Source organism: Canis aureus, chromosome 1, assembly GCF_053574225.1.
Source record: "Canis aureus isolate CA01 chromosome 1, VMU_Caureus_v.1.0, whole genome shotgun sequence".
Lineage (NCBI taxonomy): Eukaryota > Metazoa > Chordata > Mammalia > Carnivora > Canidae > Canis > Canis aureus.
The window spans coordinates 93,152,735-93,171,567 of record NC_135611.1 but is presented as its reverse complement, the minus strand read 5'-3'; the positions used below and the strand labels follow the sequence as shown (position 1 = coordinate 93,171,567).

Here is an 18,833-nt window from a genome sequence, read left to right as displayed (position 1 = left end):
TTAATTGAAAATACAATAATTAGATTGTGGAATCCTACTCTTAATTATAGAGCCAGATTTTTCTCAGGGTCTACTCATTTCTGATATTATGCCCTGACAGAATTAATAAAGTTTCAGGGGCTCTCTTACAATTTTTTGAAAACTCCATGACTCAACATGAACCCAGAAAGGTAGATAGGATCCATGGTATTCTGGTTTTCTTGGATTCTTTGCCTGACTTGTCAGGGAATAAAACAAGTGCTTGTGTTGTCATGCACATGAATGGAGTGTCATTTCATCTGAAATAGCTGGTTTTGAAAGTTGGTCAAGTAGTATATTCAAGGAATTGACAGTTGCCAGATGCAGCACTATGCTTTGATTGGTACAGAACGGGTCCCTATGCCACCAGCAGTTCAGTTCCTACTTGAATTCTAGGAATCACCAAGAGATTTTGATTGAGTAGGCCCAGGGTGGGTCCTGGGAGTCTCTATTCCTAGCAGGGTCCCAGATGGTGTCCACACTCTAGTTGATGGAGCACACTTTGAAGTACCCAGCTCCAATGGGACCCACCTGGGCCCTTTCCCATCTTTTTCCTTCCCTGTGGGGCAAGGAATCCACAAATCCGAGGGGATGTGCTAACTCTGTGTCCTCCTAGACTTCATTGTAGGTACTCGTCCTAGAGTTTCCTGCTCAAATGGCACCTTCTTCTAGGATCTTCTCCAGAGTCTTGCTCTGGAGTCTTCCTCTGATTCATTCACTTGGGTGGGTGTACACAAGGTCTGCAGGGTGGCTAAGGGACAGCTGTTGTGGGTGTATGTTAGAGGCCCGTGGTAGTCTAAAATAGAATTGAGATGGAAAGAAGGAGCCAAGTCAGGGTGTGAGCAACTCTCCTAGCACTGCTACGTTCTCATGTAGAACCCTGGGAAATTCAAGAATACTGGATTCAACCTGGATTCTAGACTCAGAGTCTTTGAGGAACTTAAAAAGTTGATGCCATTGTCAGTAGAGACAGGAGCATCTCATGAGCAGAAGTTGCCTATTTTGACTTGGTTCAGGTGAGCAGACACCTCATGGCATATGAGTCCTCTTGCCTCTGTCCTACAGATGTTTAGGGGAAGTCTCATGGAAGATGCCACATGACCCCAAAAGAATAAGATCATCTAACCTTTTATCTTTTGATATTTTGCATATATTTATTTTCTTTAATGCACATTAGAGTTATTCAGATTTGTTAGGCTGCTATATGGTATACAGTTCTTACTTTTTTTTTTATTTTATTACTTATTTGAGAGAGAGAGTGTGTGCACAGCAGGGGGAGGGGCAGAGGGAGAGGGAGAAGCAGACTCCCCACTGAGCTGGGAGCCCGACATGGGACTTGATCCCAGGATCGTAATCTGAGCTGAAGGCAGACACATATCCAACTGAGCCACCCACTATGGTATACAGTTCTTTATCTATAGTTTGTTTTATGGGCCATTCTGCTATCTTTAAATATATTTATCAACTAAGAAGTTCTTTTAAAAATAAGATTTTAAAAAAGTTTTAAAGGTTAATGTAAAATAAAAATATTCTTGAGAGAGAAAATAAGATGATACGCTTTTACATTTTATAGCTTTAGTAGATTTCACTGCAAGCTGGTTCTTGGTGGCTAGGCTAGTGAGGACCAGATTTCTCAGCTGGGATGCAGGTTGCAGAATGGAGGGCTGACGCTCAGTGACCAGGCTGGATGGCCCTCTGCCAAACCCAGCACCACTTGCTCTGCCCAGAGCATTTGCAGGCACTGTTGAAACCCTCTTCTGAATGCGGTGTTGTAAGGGCCTCACGCCCTGCAGCAGGCAGTGTGGACAGGATTGAAGGCACTCAGGATGGGGAGCTTGTCCTAGGTGTTTCTCACTCTGAGTCCTGCTGTGCTGCCTAGATCCTACCTGCTGGATATATTGCCCTTCCTGCTGAGGCTCAGAGGGCCTGCTGCGTTCTTTGGATTTTTGCTGAACTGCACCTCCTGTCTGTCTGGATTCTTGGTATCTGCCAGGCCTCTCCTGGCTAGCTGGAGTCTAGGCTCCTTGCTACCCATATATTGGAAGGAAAAATAAGGGCTTAAAAAGAATTTCAAACTTTTATGGTATTGTCAAAGAGAAAGGGTATTTCTAGCTCATCTCCCAGTTGAACTGCTTGGTTGTTTCCTCATCATCTTATGCCTCTGAAGGTATTTCTTTCCTGGTACCTGTGAGCAGTTTCTGCCTCTCACCTCCAGCCCCATTTTGCCTGTTTTTTCTTTATTTTCTCTCTTTCTCTCTCTCTTTTTTTCCTGGATATTTTAAAAAATTGAAGTGGGATCCCTGGGTGGCTCGGCGGTTTAGCGCCTGCCTTCGGCCCAGGGCATGATCCTGGGGTTCCGGGATCGAGTCCCACATCGGGCTGCCTGCATGGGGCCTGCTTCTCCCTCTGCCTGTGTCTCTGCCTCTCTCTCTCTTTCTGTGTGTATCTCTCATGAATAAATAAATAAAATCTTTAAAAAAAATAAAATAAAAATAAAAAAATTGAAGTGAGATGCACATAATATGAAATTCATCATTCAGTGACTGCAGCACCTTTAGCTATTCTGGGCATTTCATACAAATGAAACACACAACATGTGATCTGTTGTACCTAGCTTCATTCCCCTAATGTGTGTGAGGTCCATCCACACTTGGCATGCAGCAGTCCTGCATTTCTCAGTACGGCTGAGTAATATCCCATGTTGTATGTGTGCACTTTTTTAGCCATCAATCTGTTATGAATATTTGGGTTGTTCCCTTTGGCCGTTGTGAGTCGTGCTGCGGTGACCATGTGTGTTATGAGTATTTGAGTGCCTGTTTTCAGTTCTTTCGAGTATATACCAAGTAGTGGAGTTGCTGGGTCACTTGGTAAAAAAAAGTTAAAGTTTTAACTTTCTGAGGAACTGTTTTCCATAGCAATCAGCCCATTTCCCACCAGCAGTGCACGGGCCAGCTGCTCCACATCCTCTCCAGCACCTGTTATTTTTCATTTGTTTAGAGCCATCCTAGTGGGTGAAGTGGTATCTCATTGTGATTTGGATTTGCATTTCCCTGCATGATGTTGAACAGCTCTGTGAGCTGTCTTGATAAGTCAATACATGATGCTACGCTATCAATGCTACGCTAGGGCACATTTTGTAGTGGAATATTTGAATGAGACAGACCGCCCCGCATGCTTTGCCTCCCTCTAGCCTCCTGCAAGCACAGTTAGCCTCTGAGTGTGAGCTACCCTAGCCTCCTGCAAGCACGGTTAGCCTCTGAGTGACTGTGAGCTATGTGAACTCTCACTGTCATACCATCAAGAATGGTAGGGGCATGGGATGCCTGGATGGTGCAGTTGGTTAAGCATTCAGCTCTTGGTTTCGGCTCAGATCATGATCTCAGGGTTATGAGTTCAAGCCCTGTATCAGGTTTGGTGCTCAGCATGGAGTCTGCTTGAGACTCTCTTTCTCCCTTTCCCTCTCTGCTCCTCCCTTTGCTTACACTCACTCTTTCTCTCTTTTAAAGAAATAAATAAAATCTTAAAAAAAAAAAAAAGAATGGTAGGGGGCACTCAATTTGGTCTAGTGGGAAGAAAAAAGTTGTTGATTATTACTAATTTTAATCCCAAGAGGCAAAGAGTATTATAGTTGACCAGATGAGATTTTTAAAAATGTATTTTCCAAGGATCCCAAGGGTTTTGAAGATAGTTTTATAAAGGTATTAAGGAGTATTTTTAATGTATCAGTGAAGTTTAAGTTTTAAATGTGTTTTGGGGAAATTACTGATTTGTATTTTAAATTTTGGTGATGGCAGTCACTGTCAGAATTAAGTAATTCTTTCTTCAAAATATATTTTCTTCTTCTCCATTGTCTTGTAGTGCTATGCCTTCTCAATCTAGAACCACTCTAGAAAGCAGGTAGAATGAGTCCTACCACTAATTTTTATAAGAACATGTAAAGATTTTCTCATTTTTGTTCTATAGTGTTTGGATTAAAATGAGAGGCAGAGAAGAGAGCCCAGCACCTTAACAACATGTTACCTTTATTACTTTCATTGCTTGTTTTCAGTGTATTTGTTTCTTTTTATAATGTGCTGTCCCTTTGACATAGCTCATTGGCTGCAAATCCATACAATATCCCACATTTCCGTTTGTGGTTTGTGTGTGTCAACATTATTAAAATGCTACTTGATTAGGTAGTCAATGGGCCTGGAACTCAAGAAAGAGGTTATCTTTTGGGGAGAAGTGGCTGGGAGTGAGCACGAGGGGGCTCCTAGAGGCCTGGTTATGTTACTCACTGAGGTGGATGTCTGCCTGGGTTTGTCACTGTGAAAATTCATGGAGCTGGAACCTTATGATTTACACTCTTCTGTATGTTACACTTCAGTACACACTTTACTGAAAAATAAAAAGAAGGAAAAAACCCTGCTTCTTCCTCCATGTCTTATATATTCTTGATTTTAAGACAAAGGCTGCGTGATTTGAGCAAATGGGAAAATCTTAAGTCCCAAAGAAAGGAGAAGAAGGAAGTGGATGGGCTTCTTTGTTGAGTATTTCCCCTGCAGTCAAGCATTATGTTACATTTGCCTTACCTCATTTGGTCTTGTTAGCAGTCCTATGAAATGACGTAGGTTATCCCCATCTTGCAAATTTAGAAACTGAGGCCCGGAAAATTTTCAGGAATGCAGAGAAGCTCTGCTTGCTGTGTGTAATGGATTCAGGGACTGGCCCTACTGCTGTCTGGTTTCAAGTTCCTCTAGGTACACAGTGTCTTTGTTACCCAGTTGATGTTCGATTACTATTTATTTAATGGAGGAATGAGTTACTTTGGGGAAGAAAAGTGCTCTGCAGCTGCCCTAGTGGTGCTGGTTTGTGCTGGTTTAGTCTGGCACGCAGGTTGCAGACAGGTTCCTGCAAATGGGGTTGACAGGACCCCTCCCCAAGCTGTGTTCCCCCTTCCTTGCTGCACTGAGCCAGTCTTCAGTTGGTTAAGGTGGAGGAGTCTTAAGAGCTATTGACAGATTGACGGCCTGTTAGCGGGAGTGTACCTCTCCTACGAGGGTCCTGCCAGGGCTGTTCTCATTTAGAGCCTGGTGTCTGAATGCCTCGTCCGCCTGGAAACTGGCAGCAGTGATGGACTGGTTGGGAGGCTGGATTGAACAGGTTCCTAGTGAGCTGTCAAATGTGGTTGCCGAGATGGTTTCAATACGAGCTTATCAGACTGTTTAAGAACAGAGAACAAGCACAGTGCATGTTATTTATGGCATTCACACTCTTGCAGCTAGAAACAAAATATAGCACGTCCCAGCCTCAGATTTAAATTAGAATATTCTGGCGTGCACAGATTAACTGAACAATAGATTCGAAAGACAAGAAAGAGCCTCACATTTAGAGGAAAGAGCATGTGCAAGAAATATGTCTGATTTTCCAGTGAGATTTGAAAATGTTTCTGTTTCAATCCTCAAATGAACTGGTTGTCCTTTACCAACTGTGGGAATGGGAAAGGCATTCTAGTATATCCATTTGTGAACTATTTTAGCAAAGCTCCTGCTGTGCACCACTGCTGAATTACCTTGTTTTCTTGTGACTTAAAGACCTGTTTGGATAGATCTTTCAAAACCATCTAAAATCTTTCTAGCAACTCTGAAAGGACTAAGGGTTGTTCAATTAAATGGATGTATCCTTTTAGCCAGGTTACTAAAATTATATCTGGTGGACTATTAACTAGCATAGCGGAGGAGCTAATTGCAGTGTAGCAAATCCAGGGTGGGTTTGTATCCAAAGGTTTAGCTGCGGTTATTGTTGAGAGAAAGATGGAGCAGGTTTGAGATTGGAAGGAGCCTCCAGGCTGACCCGTCCCCCCGGCCTGCAGGTGCCAGGCTGGTGTCACACACACTCGCATGCATCCTCACAGCCTGGAAACCCATGGTATTTGGAGTCAGACCTGGCTACCTGCTGCGTGACTTGTTACTGTTTCTCTGCTTCTCTCTGTTCATCTATAAGAATGTGATAAGACCTGTCTTAGAGGGACATTATAAGAAACAAGATACTACTTATAGTACCTGATCAATAAATGTTAATTCTACTTGCTCATTGGAATGGATGAAACACTATTGGTAAAGTGTTTTTAATACATATTTATTTTTTTAATTTTTAATTTTTTAATTTTTATTTATTTATGATAGGCACACAGTGAGAGAAAGAGAGGCAGAGACACAGGCAGAGGGAGAAGCAGGCTCCATGCACCGGGAGCCCGATGTGGGATTCGATCCCGGGTCTCCAGGATCGCGCCCTGGGCCAAAGGCAGGCGCCAAACCGCTGTGCCACCCAGGGATCCCTTTTTAATACATATTTAAAACAAAGTTTAATAACTATGCTTAAAGAAAATAGATATTAAAATATCTTCTTGGGGGGACTCTTAGGTTTGGAAGTATATTACTCGTTACAAAATGATTTATATTTTATTGTATTATTTTAGTTGAACAACACTGGAGATATACAGATGATTTTTTTTCTCTATGTATGTGTATATGTGTGTGTACTTTTTTTGGGCCACCTTTCCAAACATTTTTTTGGAAAACGAAAGATGATGAAAAAATACAAAATACATCCATTTTGATACTTTCATTGTGCTTTTATACTTAAATGCATGCTAATAAACTGATCATATCATTGTTGCTTCATGTTAACAGAAAAAACATTATTCAGATAAAAAAATAGTAATTGTGTATTTGCTAGCAAAAAAAAATAATGGACATATGCTTACAGGGCTTAATAATTGAGTGACTTACTGTTTCTCTTTTAGTAAATACTAACTGGGTAAACTCCACTTTTTTCTGGCTCTAGGGATATAGAGGGCCTCTTTGGTAAAGACTATCATGTGTATAATCGTGATGTTGGAAGAAAGCCTTTGTAGGTTGTCTTAGGCAGTTGGGCTACTAATGACAAAATGCAACAGGCTGGGTAGTTTAGAAACAACAGAAATGTGTTCCTCACAGGTCTGGAGGCTGGGAAGTCCAAAATCAAGATTTGGTGTCTGGTGTAGTCTTCTTTCTGTGTCCTCACCCAGCAGAAAGTCAAGGGAACTCTCTGGGGTCTCCTACCATGACCCTAATCCCATTGACGAAGGCTACACCCTCATGACCTGATCAATTCCTAAGAGCCCCACCTCTAAAAGTGCCATCATACGGGGGATTAGGTTTCACTGTATGAACTTTGGGAGGACACTTTTCAATCTACAGCATAGGTTAACTGCATTCTTTCTCCCAGGTTTTTATTATCTGCAATTGAATGCTCTTGGGGTCATGATTTGACCCAAAGCAGAAATTAAAGTATATTATAAAATTCACTCTTCTCTGCCATGACTTTTCAGAAATTATTTTTAACATTTTATCCTAATTGAATACAGAATAACCCAAGCCTTTTTCTCTATTGATTATTCCCCAAAAAGAGCTATTTCATTTTTAAAAACTCCATGCAAACAACATGATTTATATAGTCTCAGTATATTTCTCACCCCTGAATTCTTAGGAATTTTTATTTCTTTTCAAATTGGTAATAAGGCTTCCACAGGCTACCCACTCTTCTTAAAAATTGTAATGATCATGTGAAACTCATCATTAATTTTATCTTTTTATCTAGAGACAAGGCCAAAGTATTATGTATAGATAATACTTTGGGATAATAGATGGGTATAGATGCTAATACCTACTATCTAGAGACTTCATTTGTTCATCCCTGTATTTATTTATTCATTCTTCTCTTCTTCCAGCAGACATTTGTTGAGTGTGTTCTATTGTTCATCACTGTGCTTAACTAAGTGCTAGAGACTACTGCTTAATAACAGGACAGGACAGGCATGGCCATTGCCCTGTGGAACTTCCTGAACACAGGGGGAGATTCACAGGACTGCATTTGTGATATCTATAATAGACAGGAAGAAGCAATCTAATCAGGAAAGTTGGGACAGTTGTCTGGGAAACTGACCATTGAGCTAAGGTGGAAAGGAAGAATAAACATTAAGAAAATCTTGCCTGTTAATCCAAAAGCCCGACCTGCATTCTTGCCCGTTTCAATCTGTGCAGTTTCGGGGGCAGTTATAAGGGTCACCCCTCCTCCCAGGCACTCCCTGTGTCATGTGAAGCAGACTGTCATACTCTCTGAGTTCCCTACCAACTAACCTTTCTGAAAAACATTAGAAATGAGGATCCAGAGTTTCTTGGACTTCATTTAGTTCAGCCTAATTAGATTTAAGCAGTGGCCATATGGAGCAGCCCCATCTGGGTCAGCTGCCTATGCTGCCCCAAACATGAATGGGGCTGATTCAGAAATAAGTGTGTTCCTAAGTCATCCCCTAAGAAGGATGAAAGAAAAAGAAGAGAGAGAGCAAAAGAGAATAAAAGAAAGGGAAAAGGAAAGTAAAAAATTAATTATATCCATACAGCTATTATCATGACCTTCATTTTGATTTTTGACGTGCTGACAACCATATTTGCAGCTTATACAGCCATGATACTAATTAGAGTAGAAACATAGCACTTTTGATCAACTTCCTCTTTGAGAAGGTTTATTTAATTTCACTTTACAGTCTCAATCCAAACACCTATAGACAGGCTGGGAGTTGCATGGATTTGATTGGATGATAGAGTGGCCTTTTTCTGCCTCTCACTATCACTTTGGGAAAAATTAACATTCACTGGGTAAGCCATGCCATAAAACTATGCTTCTCAAACCATGTGTGGAAGAGGACTAGGGTTTTTTTTTTTTTTTTTTTTTTTTTTAAGATTTTATTTATTCATGAAAGACACGCAGAGAGAGGCAGAGACATAGGCAGAGGGAGAGCAGGCTCCCTGCGCAGAGCCTGGTGCAGGACTCAATCCCAGGACCCCGAGATCATGACCTGAGCCGAAGGCAGATGCTCAACCACTGAGCCACCCAGGGGCCCCCAGACTAGGTTTTGTTTTTTTTTTTTTTAAGCCACTGTAAATGAAACTGTCCATGACTGGTTTCACCCTAAGGTTTTGATAATATCAGACCTGGTGTGAACCCAGTTCAATGAGAATGGAGTCTACAGATCACAGCCATGTCTAACGGCTTCATAAGCTTCTAAACACACTCAATTTCTGTACCTGTCTTCTTGAGGGTCAGTAACACATAGTTTGTAAACTGGCACTGACAGTCTAATAGGCTTTAGTTCCCTTGAGACAGGAAGGAGGTGGGAGCACATTTAGGGCTGAGACTGCTTTTAGTCTCTAACCTCTTGTCGGCTGAACTCTGCCTCCTTACCTTCCTTCCCCGTATCCCTTGTCTTACAGAAAACATAAAGTTCAAAGTCAGGATTGCCCATAGCTTTCAGAGGCCACACTACCTGGATGGCCCATATAACCTACTGTGTCTCTGCACAGAGAGAGGGTCTTGGAGAAGTTCTGAGAATTACTGGAGGGCAGTACTTCACCCAGAATCCTGAGTCATAGGCAGCCTTTGTATGTTTAGGAACAAATGCAAACATTTCCTTGGTGACACTTTTTAAGGATCTGATGGGCATGCTAGCAGGCTCTCTCTAGATTCTGCTCCCAGGATCTCTTTGGAAAGCAAGGAAAAATAGAATGGAGATATGTTTAGATTCAATGTTCTGAACAGTTGCAACGCCTAATGCTGTGTTAGGAACTGCATAGAACTTAAGCTAAAAATGAGAACTTGTTCTTGACTACCAGGAGTTTAGAATCTAAAATAAACAGCATAGCTAGCTGAAACTGCATGTCGTACCAGATACGGACTGGGCACTTTCAAAAAATTGAGTCTCTTTTTATTTTTATTTTCTTTTCTGAGTATCTTTTTAAAAAAGATTTCATCAACTGGAGTTCAATATATAAATGGTTTATTCATAAACCTATCTACTTTATATTCAAACTTATTGAGGTACATTCTATACATAATAATAAGATATATCCTTTTAAAGAGAGAATGCAAGCTATATACACTCATGACATCATTGCCCCAAACAAGATACAGAGAGCATTCTCCTCTAACCCCTGAAAATTTCCTCGTGCCCCTTTTGTGATCCATTTTTCACTCACCTGTGATCCTAGGCAACCACTGATCTGGATTTTCTCACTGCAGATTAGTTTACATTTTCTAGGATTTTAAGTAAATGGTATCTTGTAGTGTATACACTTTTGTGTCTGGCTTCTTTCACTGCTGTAATTATCTTGAGATTCATCCATGGTGTTGTGTGTATCTATATAGTTCATTCCTTTACAATGTTGAATACTATTTCATCCTGTGGATACAACATATTTTATTTCTCCACTTTCCAGGGGACTGTTACCAGTTATTGACTATTGTGAATAACACAGCCATGAACATTTGTATACAAGGTTCAGTGTGGGCATACATTTGCATTTCTCCTGGACAAATACTTGGGAATAAAGTGTGTGGGTCATTTGGTAGGTATGTTTAACTTTTTAAGAAATCAGGACAGGGCATTTTTGCTAAATCTAGCCACCAAGGGATGCATATACATTTGCATTTTGAAAAGTTTAATTTTTCTACATAAATGCATAGTACCAGGTTGGGAGGAAGGTAAGGATATTCTGTAAAAATGCATGCTGAAATGTGTTTTTATAAAATAGACTCAGGACAGGAAAAATTTGAGATATGAATGGAGTAAGTTCTAGTCATATAGACATCAAGCCAAGTATAGGACTTGGGGCTTGAGTGCAACCATTTCCTAGCTGTGTGACTTGAACCAGTGGCTCACTGCTCTGAGGCCTCCACTTTCTTATCTTTGAAATAAGGATGACAGTAGTGGGGTGGCCTTTTAGAAGATTGCCATAGGAGTTAAATGACAAAGACCTTGTAATCGTCTTAGCACAGTGCCAGCCATAGCTCCATCTTTGTTGTATTTAAGCAGATATCTTAAGCAAACCCTCTGAGCAGTGCCTAAGCTGCATGGGAGACCAAAAACAAAACAAAAGAAAACAAAAACAAAAACCCTGCTGTTCAACATATCTTGTTTGTGATTGGATGTATCTGATCGCTATTCTACTCTTTAGCTAAGCAGTGCACCAAAGTCACGGCTTTGAGAGCTTCAAACTGTAGACACGTGTTGTTCCAGATGAACTGAAAAGACTTAAAAGTCACTTTGTGAATTGGCCGAGTAAAGGCCAGCTGGTCACATGGTTAGTTCAGGAAGATGTACAGTTTGACAAGTGCTTCAGTAGGCTGTTTCTGACAGAAAACCGGAGGCTTCCTAGAGCCAGCTCAGGGAGTCTCTCTGCTCTTGAGTACATGTTGTTAGAGACTAAGAAACAGCCTCTTGATGTTAAATGCAGTGTTACATTATATTGATTAAAAATAGAAAGTCTAGGGGCACCCGGGTGGTGCAGGCCAACAAGTGTCCAAAACATGTTCCAGCTCAGTTCATGATGTTAGGGTCGGGAGATGAAGCCCTGTGTAAGGCTCTGCACTCAGTGGGGAGTCTGTTTGAGATTCTCTCCCTCTCCTTCTGCCCTTCCCACACATTCTCTCTCTCTCTCTCTCTCTCTCTCTTTCTCTCTCAAATAAATAAGGGCAGCCTGGGTGTCTCAGTGGTTTAGCGCCACCTTCGGCCCAGGGCTTGACCCTGGAGACCTGGGATCGAGTCCCATGTCGGGCTCCCTGCATGGAGCCTGCTTCTCCCTCTGCCTGTGTCTCTGCCTCTCTCTGTCTCTCTCTCTCTCTCTCTGTCTCTGTCTCTCATGAATAAATAAAGTCTTTTAAAAAAATAAATCTTTCAAAAAAAATAAGATTCTAACTGTAAAATTGAACAGGAAGTTTGACTAGGACACAGTATACGCTTGCATTTGCAAAGCACAAGATGAACAATGGGAAATCACCCAAGGTTTGAAATTACCTCTAATCAGGCAGACTTGGAGCTATGAATTGTGATAGCCACTATAGTTAGTGTAGTATTGCTGTGTAGGGGACAGAATATTGTGTCTACCTTTTGGTGATATTATTCATTAAACTCATATTAACTCATTAACCAGGTAAGTTTGGCTAAGAGAGCTTTTGCAAAGAACAGGGAAATTTCTTATCCAGTTGCATCAAAATTACATGTAAAATCTTATAATCATTTAAAAATGAATGTGGATTAGTAACTCTGGTTTGTTCTTTGATGGTCTGCGTTATCTATTTTGAACCATTCTCCAAACTTGATCTCTATTCCTAACATAGTAAACGGTAGAACATATTTTCTAGTGTAGAAGAGTATAGTATTCATATATTACATAAAATATAGTAATAATATAGTTTGTGTAAGTAATGGTCTCAGAAACTTCTCTGTCCTTTCAGGGACTTGTCCAAGGATTACACATGCCTGTTCCTTATACTCTTGAACACGCTCTGCACCAGATCTGTGTCTTTGTCAATCCCTGAGACCGTTGCTTTCTCTAGTGCACAGAAATCTCTGAGCTACTCTATTTTTGGCACGACAAGCAGGTGGAGGTTGATTTGTGGTACATGTTACCGTGGCTGTGATGATCAGGAGATACGTGACCATTATCATTTGCTTCTATCAAGGTGACAGCAAGAGAGAATTTGAAATGAATCCACCATGTGTACTGCTGTTAATTATTTGCTTTGTTCAGTATAGCTCGGCACTCATTCTCATGATATCCGACATTTGTAAGCTGACGCCGTGTAAATGACTGGGGAGAAGTCTAAAAAGTGTCTCATAGCTGGAAGCCCAGGCTTCCTGGAAAAGATTTAGTTTCAAGATTAAAGCCAACGTGGCAGGATCCATGTTACTAAGTACAGCTTTTTAAAAATCAGGCTTCTCTAATACGAAACAAAGGGTTAGTCTGGCATTTCTCTTGATTGCCCAGGTGTCTGGGTGTGATGTATGTAAACAGACAATGGCATACTCGGATCATGAGGGCCTTGACAATGCCAGTCCTCGCAGGGAAGAACTGCAGCATCCTTACAGCGTTCAAGCCTCTGTGTGCCATCTTAACAATGAGCAAACAGACCTCCCTTGCTCAGCCCACACTGGCCACAGGGCGCCTAGCTCTTCCTCCTGCATGCAAGACTCACCCCTGACTTAGCGTCCTCACACTGGCTGTTCCCTCTGCCTGGAGCTCTCCACCATCTGCTGCCTCTCACCTCTTCCAAGGCTCTGCTCAGTTGTCACCTTCTTCATGAAATCTCTTCCTATCACCTTATTTAAAATGGCAGCCTACACACTCTTCCCTGACCCCTCACTCTGCCCATCCCCCTTAACTTGCTCTACTCTTTGTCTTACATAGCTCTTACCAACTTACAGCATCTGTAGAATGCACTCCTTTATTATTTATTATTATGTCTCCTGCTCATTGTTGGCCTTTGCTCCCCAGCCCCCTCCCTGAGGTCAGAGTTCTTTGCTGTTATTGGTCACTGATGTGTCCAAGTGGCATCTAACAGGCACTCAGTAAATGTTTGCTAAGTGAACAAATTCGTGTTATGAGCACAGGGAAAAATAATATGGCGGGTGGTAAGGTTGCCAGACTCAGACTGTGTGATGTAACCCGAGAGATCCGCACACAGGGCCTGTTTCGGTCTCGTTCTTTGCTAGATGTGTGATATCAGGCAAATGATGGAACCTTCTGGGTTACCCTGAGGATGCTTCTGAGAGACAAGAAGTCACAAATACGAAAGCACTGTTCAGACATGCTGTTGAAACTTTGATCCTTTGTTACTGAGTTGTAGCCTTCCAAGGAGCTCAGATTATTTATATCTTCACCAAATTCTTATACTCCATCCTTCATGCTGCATTAAAGGAATGGAACTAGCACTTTTGTTAGCTGCCCACCAAAGGACACCATGCAGGAGGCTTTACCCTCTGCTGTGAGAAGTAACCGCTCTTGCCTCACTCTGTACTCAGGCCTTGAGACCCACAGGGGCTCAACACAGGAAGTAGAGCATGCCAGAATGTGAACAGCCCATGTCACCTAGGGATGCTTCATGCTTGTTCCTCTAAGGGAGAAGGCTTGATTCTTCCTTTCTCTGGGAACACAGACCTCATTAGCTTACTGCCACATGTAGCCCGTCCCTCTGTCACAGGGATGCCCAAGGGGATGCTCAGCCTCATCAGTGGGGAGCTCTTGCCATGTGTGCGCACCTGCCTCCCCGGGGATCCAGCCTCACTGCCACAGCTGCCAGTGAGGGGACTGTCAGATCCCAGAGCTGAGGCCAGAGATGATATGAAAACTACTCTTTAAGCCCTAAGTCCCAGTCAAGATCCCAGTTAAAGCTAGGAGCCTGTGAAGCCCCCTACCTTTTAGTCCGTTGTAATTTAATTTAAAGATGATCAACTATAACTGAGAAAGAACATCCCAGATGTTTTAATTCATGAAAAACACCCCATAGGAGGTGATTCACCTTTTCTCCATCCTTAGGGACTTCTCTTTCAGCTGTGGGTTGGCAGAGAGCCTGCTCCAGAGGGAGCAAGGAAGGAGGGTAGGGAGCACGGCCTGGAGCCAGTCGTACACCTCATCCCCACTTGCCCTTTCTCTGATCAGCATCCCTCCCCGCACCCTGACAAGACCTGACAGGGGCCACCAGCAAGTAGCCAGTTGATATCCGTTCTGTTCCTCCCTTTGTCCCTCCCTTGCTCCCTGTCAGGATATACTTGAACACAGTGATTGCCTTCTAGGAAGAGTTTCGCTTCTCTTTCAATCCGCACATCCAGAAATCATGTGTTTGTGAAGAAGCTGCAGCACTGACCTGTAACCGTGTTTCACTATTGGAGGGAGGTTCTCAGGGGTGAGGGCTGCACCCGGCACAAGGCCTGGCCCCACGGTTGGTGGGCAGCAGCTGCATTAGAAAAGATATTACTTGCCCTCAGTTTGGTCAGCACACCTCAGTCTGCTGCTCATGTTCCAGCCCCATGTGGACCAGACCAACCTTCGCAGCTGAATTTTCTTCATCGGCCTTAGCACCCACCTGAAATGTTGACAAAAGGACAGCACTTGGTGGCCCTGTACTTTAAGGAGGGGCTATTCCTCTTGCGCATTCCCAGCTTCTCCACTGACTCCCTCTGTCAGGCTGTTCATTCTGAGGGTTCTGTCTTTGCTCATGACACTTCCCCTACTGGGAATCTCCACACATTTTGGAGCTGGGGATCTGAACCCTAGCCCACCTTCACAGACTCTGGGAAACCTTTGGGGGAACCACCTCTGCCAGAGATTTCTCCTTTCTCCCAGCGCTTGGCCTCACTGTTTCTGTCCCTCATATCACATTTACCTATTACTGGTTGTGTGTGTGTGTGTGCATGTGCACGACTGCCCCATCCTGAAGGCTAGAACAGTGCACTGCCTCACAGTGTGCAGCATCCAGGCCATATTGTCGGTTGGTGTAGGAAGTGCGGGATGCTTGCTTCTTTGTGCTGCAGCACAAAGGCGGGTCAAGGCCTAGTTAAACAACTTTTTGAACTACTTATAGTTACTCCGCTAGACCAAATTGGCATATCTTTCTTTCCAAGCAAACTTCTAGCCGCTGTGCAGAGACGAGCCTTAGGCCAGGCGCTCATAACCGTCCTCGGCCAACATCTGAGCAGTGGTGCAGTGGGAAGAAGACTGAAGCAACTTAGTGGTTTTCTGAAAAAATTTTTAGCAAAGAAGAAAGGCCAAGCTGACTGTTTCATAAGCACTCAGGGCCAGATGACAGGCGCATGAGGGCTGATTGAATGCTTGTTCCTCGACATTGAAAGCGTTTTGCAATGTGATTGTTCGATTTGTGGATCGGGTGTCAGAAAATCTCCTGGGCTGCGCTGCCCAAGAGGGAGGGCCTCAGCAGTTCTTGTGCTGGCTAAGTGTTTGTGTTCACTTTAGTTATCATCTGATCGTGGGCCAGCTGGTAATGGGATTGTAGTGGCCTTGCACAACAATGGAGTCCTCTAAGGGCTGAGACAACATGACAGAAATGGTGAGTGGCAGAACCCTTAGATGTCTCATTTAATGCCGGGTGATTGAGTGCATCCATGTGGAGGAGGTTTTTCAAGTCGGCATCAGAGCAGAGCAATTGCAGGGAAACATCAGAGCCTCCCCGAATAAGATGGGTTGGGTGGGCAAAGGCAATTATTGCAAACAAACTCAGAAATCTCGAGGCAGGGGAGCTGCATTGTTTCCCAGTGTTGGGAAGCCCCACTGTCACCTCACATGGAGTCTTGTAAGTCCCCCTGCCCCCTGCCCCTGTGGCATTTCTGGCCTGATGTATTATGCCGAAGCTTATTCAGGCCCTTTGTTCTGTTTAGGAGCATATAATTCTTCTTACTTATTTAGTGTGAAGTGGAAATGAGAAAGTAAAGGCCCCACTGTTGAAAGACAGGGGACAGTTTGGCCAGGAGCTCTTTTTTCAGAAACAATGGGAATTCCAGTAGTTTCTGATTCTTCCTGACTTCATGGTTGACACCATATAAACTAGCTTCAGATGCATGAAGCTATTTGTTGGACGACAGTGCTATGTGACCATTGACTTTCTGGGTGAGGGGTGGCTGGGGTCAGCCAGTCATTCACTGCACTCAATTTACTTTGAATGTAATGAACTTCAAGTGGAAAATATGACCAATCTCTGAATTAGCATTTGGTTCCTTAACCAGGGAAGAAATGTTCTGTGCAGGAAGGTTGTAATTGAACCATGCATTTAATAGCCTACCGCAAAACCACCTTTGAATTTGATAGGCATGTATAATTGGGACAGAATTTATCAGCTGTACAGTATTTACCAAATTCCTATTTATCAGAGCCAGATTGGTTATGCCAGTTCTTGTGGAGAGAAGCCTTCCTTATTGTTGTTGAACTTCTTTGTAGATGGGGAAAAAAACAGCCACAAAGTAACTTTATCTCTAGGGTAGGCGACAATGGAAAGAGGGCATTTTTGGCTTCACAGAAGGTGAAATATTTCAGATAGAACATTGTAATATTTCTAGGATGGACATGTGTAGTCCAGTGCATATGGCAAATAAGGGTTTCCTTTGTCTTTTTTAGGCTCTAAGTATTTTGTGGTCAACATCTGATTGACATAACTTGATAGGACAATGACATTCTCTTGCTTTTTTATGAGTTTCCAGGAAAGACAGTATGATGAGCAAAATATTGATGTAAAGGTTGCAGTCTTTATCTGGAATAATCTCCTCCCATTCTACTCCTCATCCCCTCAAAAACCCCTTTTGTCACTTGTCTGCACACACATGCTTCTATGGCATGGTGAGCTAACTCTAATCTGTCCTTTAGATTTCCTCTACAGTGTCACTTCCAGGGGATATTTGCCTAATTTCCATAGTCTTCATTCTGTGCTCTGATCACTGGACCCTGGGTTTCTCTCTGTAGCTTTTAACAGAATTATTACTGTGTCCTGGGATACTGGGAATAAAAGTTACAACACTCATCAAAACAGGAAATATAGAAGGAAAAATGGAGTCTGCTATGAAAGTGCTTTCTCAACTGGTAGGCTCTTAAGGTCTATCACTTAGAGTCTTTACGGTCTCATCTTCTGTGAAATATGTGCACTTGTGTTTGGAGGGTTGAGGACATCACAGGCCACCAGAGGACCCAGAACAGTTGACAGGCATCACGACACTGTGGACCAGGCTGTCACAGAGAGTTGACGATGCCCAAAGCACAGCCACATTTTTCCTCTATTCCTACACAGGAACCTGGGGCCAAGATCCTACATGTGAACAAGTAGTGCAAGAAAACAAAGTACAGGAGAAATGGTGGCTGAGACCCACTAGGTTCCCACATTTCCTGACAGCTCATAAGGGGATGCAGTAATTTCCACAAAAAAAGTAAGGAGGAATATTTTTGCACAATAGTTAAAAAATATATATCTTACCATTCTCAAGAAATTGTGTATCTAAATAGAAGTATCAAGAAAAGTTTATATGTTCAGTTCCTTTAGAGAATTATTGCAGAGTTAGGAATTATTAGATTTCATTTCTGCCCAGGTGAAAGAGTAAATACAGTATTACCAAAAGGAATTTGGTTGGTGTAGATTTCTAGTGCGTATATTTGGTGTCCATAATGTGCATTGGCTTCTCTCTACAGTGTTCTAGTAACTATTAGCTGTTGCTGTGTTTGCTCATGAGGCATCTCTCGGTGGTCCCACGCGCTGGGGCCAGAGAGACCAGGGTTGGGGAAAACACGCTGAGCCCTCAGCGGGTTTACAGCTTATGGAGTAGGTAGGATAGTGGTTTAGCCCCTGTACTTAAGACATTGCTTCCGAGGGCACACATAAAGGTTAGGAGGGGTTTTGTCGTGTGTTTCAAATGTTGTGGGTTTTTTTTTTTTTCTTTTTTTCATTCTCCTGATGATGTTTGTTTTACAGGCGGCAGGCTTTCTGCAAATGGAAGGAAAAAAAATCTTCATGCCTCTAATACTTGCCTCTCTCCTGTCACCTTTCCGACTTCTGCTGCCAAAAGTAATCATTTTTAATGAGAATTCTCTACCATAAAAATCTGACTTTTGAAAGCAGTGCTGGAAAGAGAGACCAATCTCTTGGCGGGTGTGTCAAAACAATAAAAAAAAAGTGTTCAGAGCAGATATGCCCAGTTTCCTGTGAGTATCTTGAGTTTTCTGAAAGTCCTAGCAGATGAAAAGTATGGGGAACAAGGTATCTGGCCCACTCATACCGAACTCACCAGATGAAAGTAATTTGCCAAAAATCAATTAGAAAATAATGACCATATGGCAACTCCCTTGTAATCCGAGGGACTGCCTGGACAGGTGACGCAGTCTGGGAGCAGCTCAGCATGTTATTCACCAGGGAGATGGGATGTCAGGTTTTTGGCTCCCTCCCCTGCTTGGGCAGCTGTATATTCT

At 42.7% G+C, this 18,833-nt stretch overlaps 1 protein-coding gene and 1 long non-coding RNA gene across 37 annotated transcripts in view; both read left to right on the top strand.

Annotated features, from left to right (window-relative positions):
• GLIS3 (GLIS family zinc finger 3) overlaps positions 1-18,833 on the top strand; it is a 548,443-nt gene that overhangs the window by 336,423 nt on the left and 193,187 nt on the right. The gene's annotated exons all lie outside the window — the stretch shown is intronic.
• Positions 953-18,547, top strand: LOC144320462 (uncharacterized). The gene is made up of 3 exons (XR_013386036.1): positions 953-1,034; positions 17,665-17,800; positions 18,340-18,547. It is a non-coding gene; the product is annotated as an uncharacterized LOC144320462 (long non-coding RNA).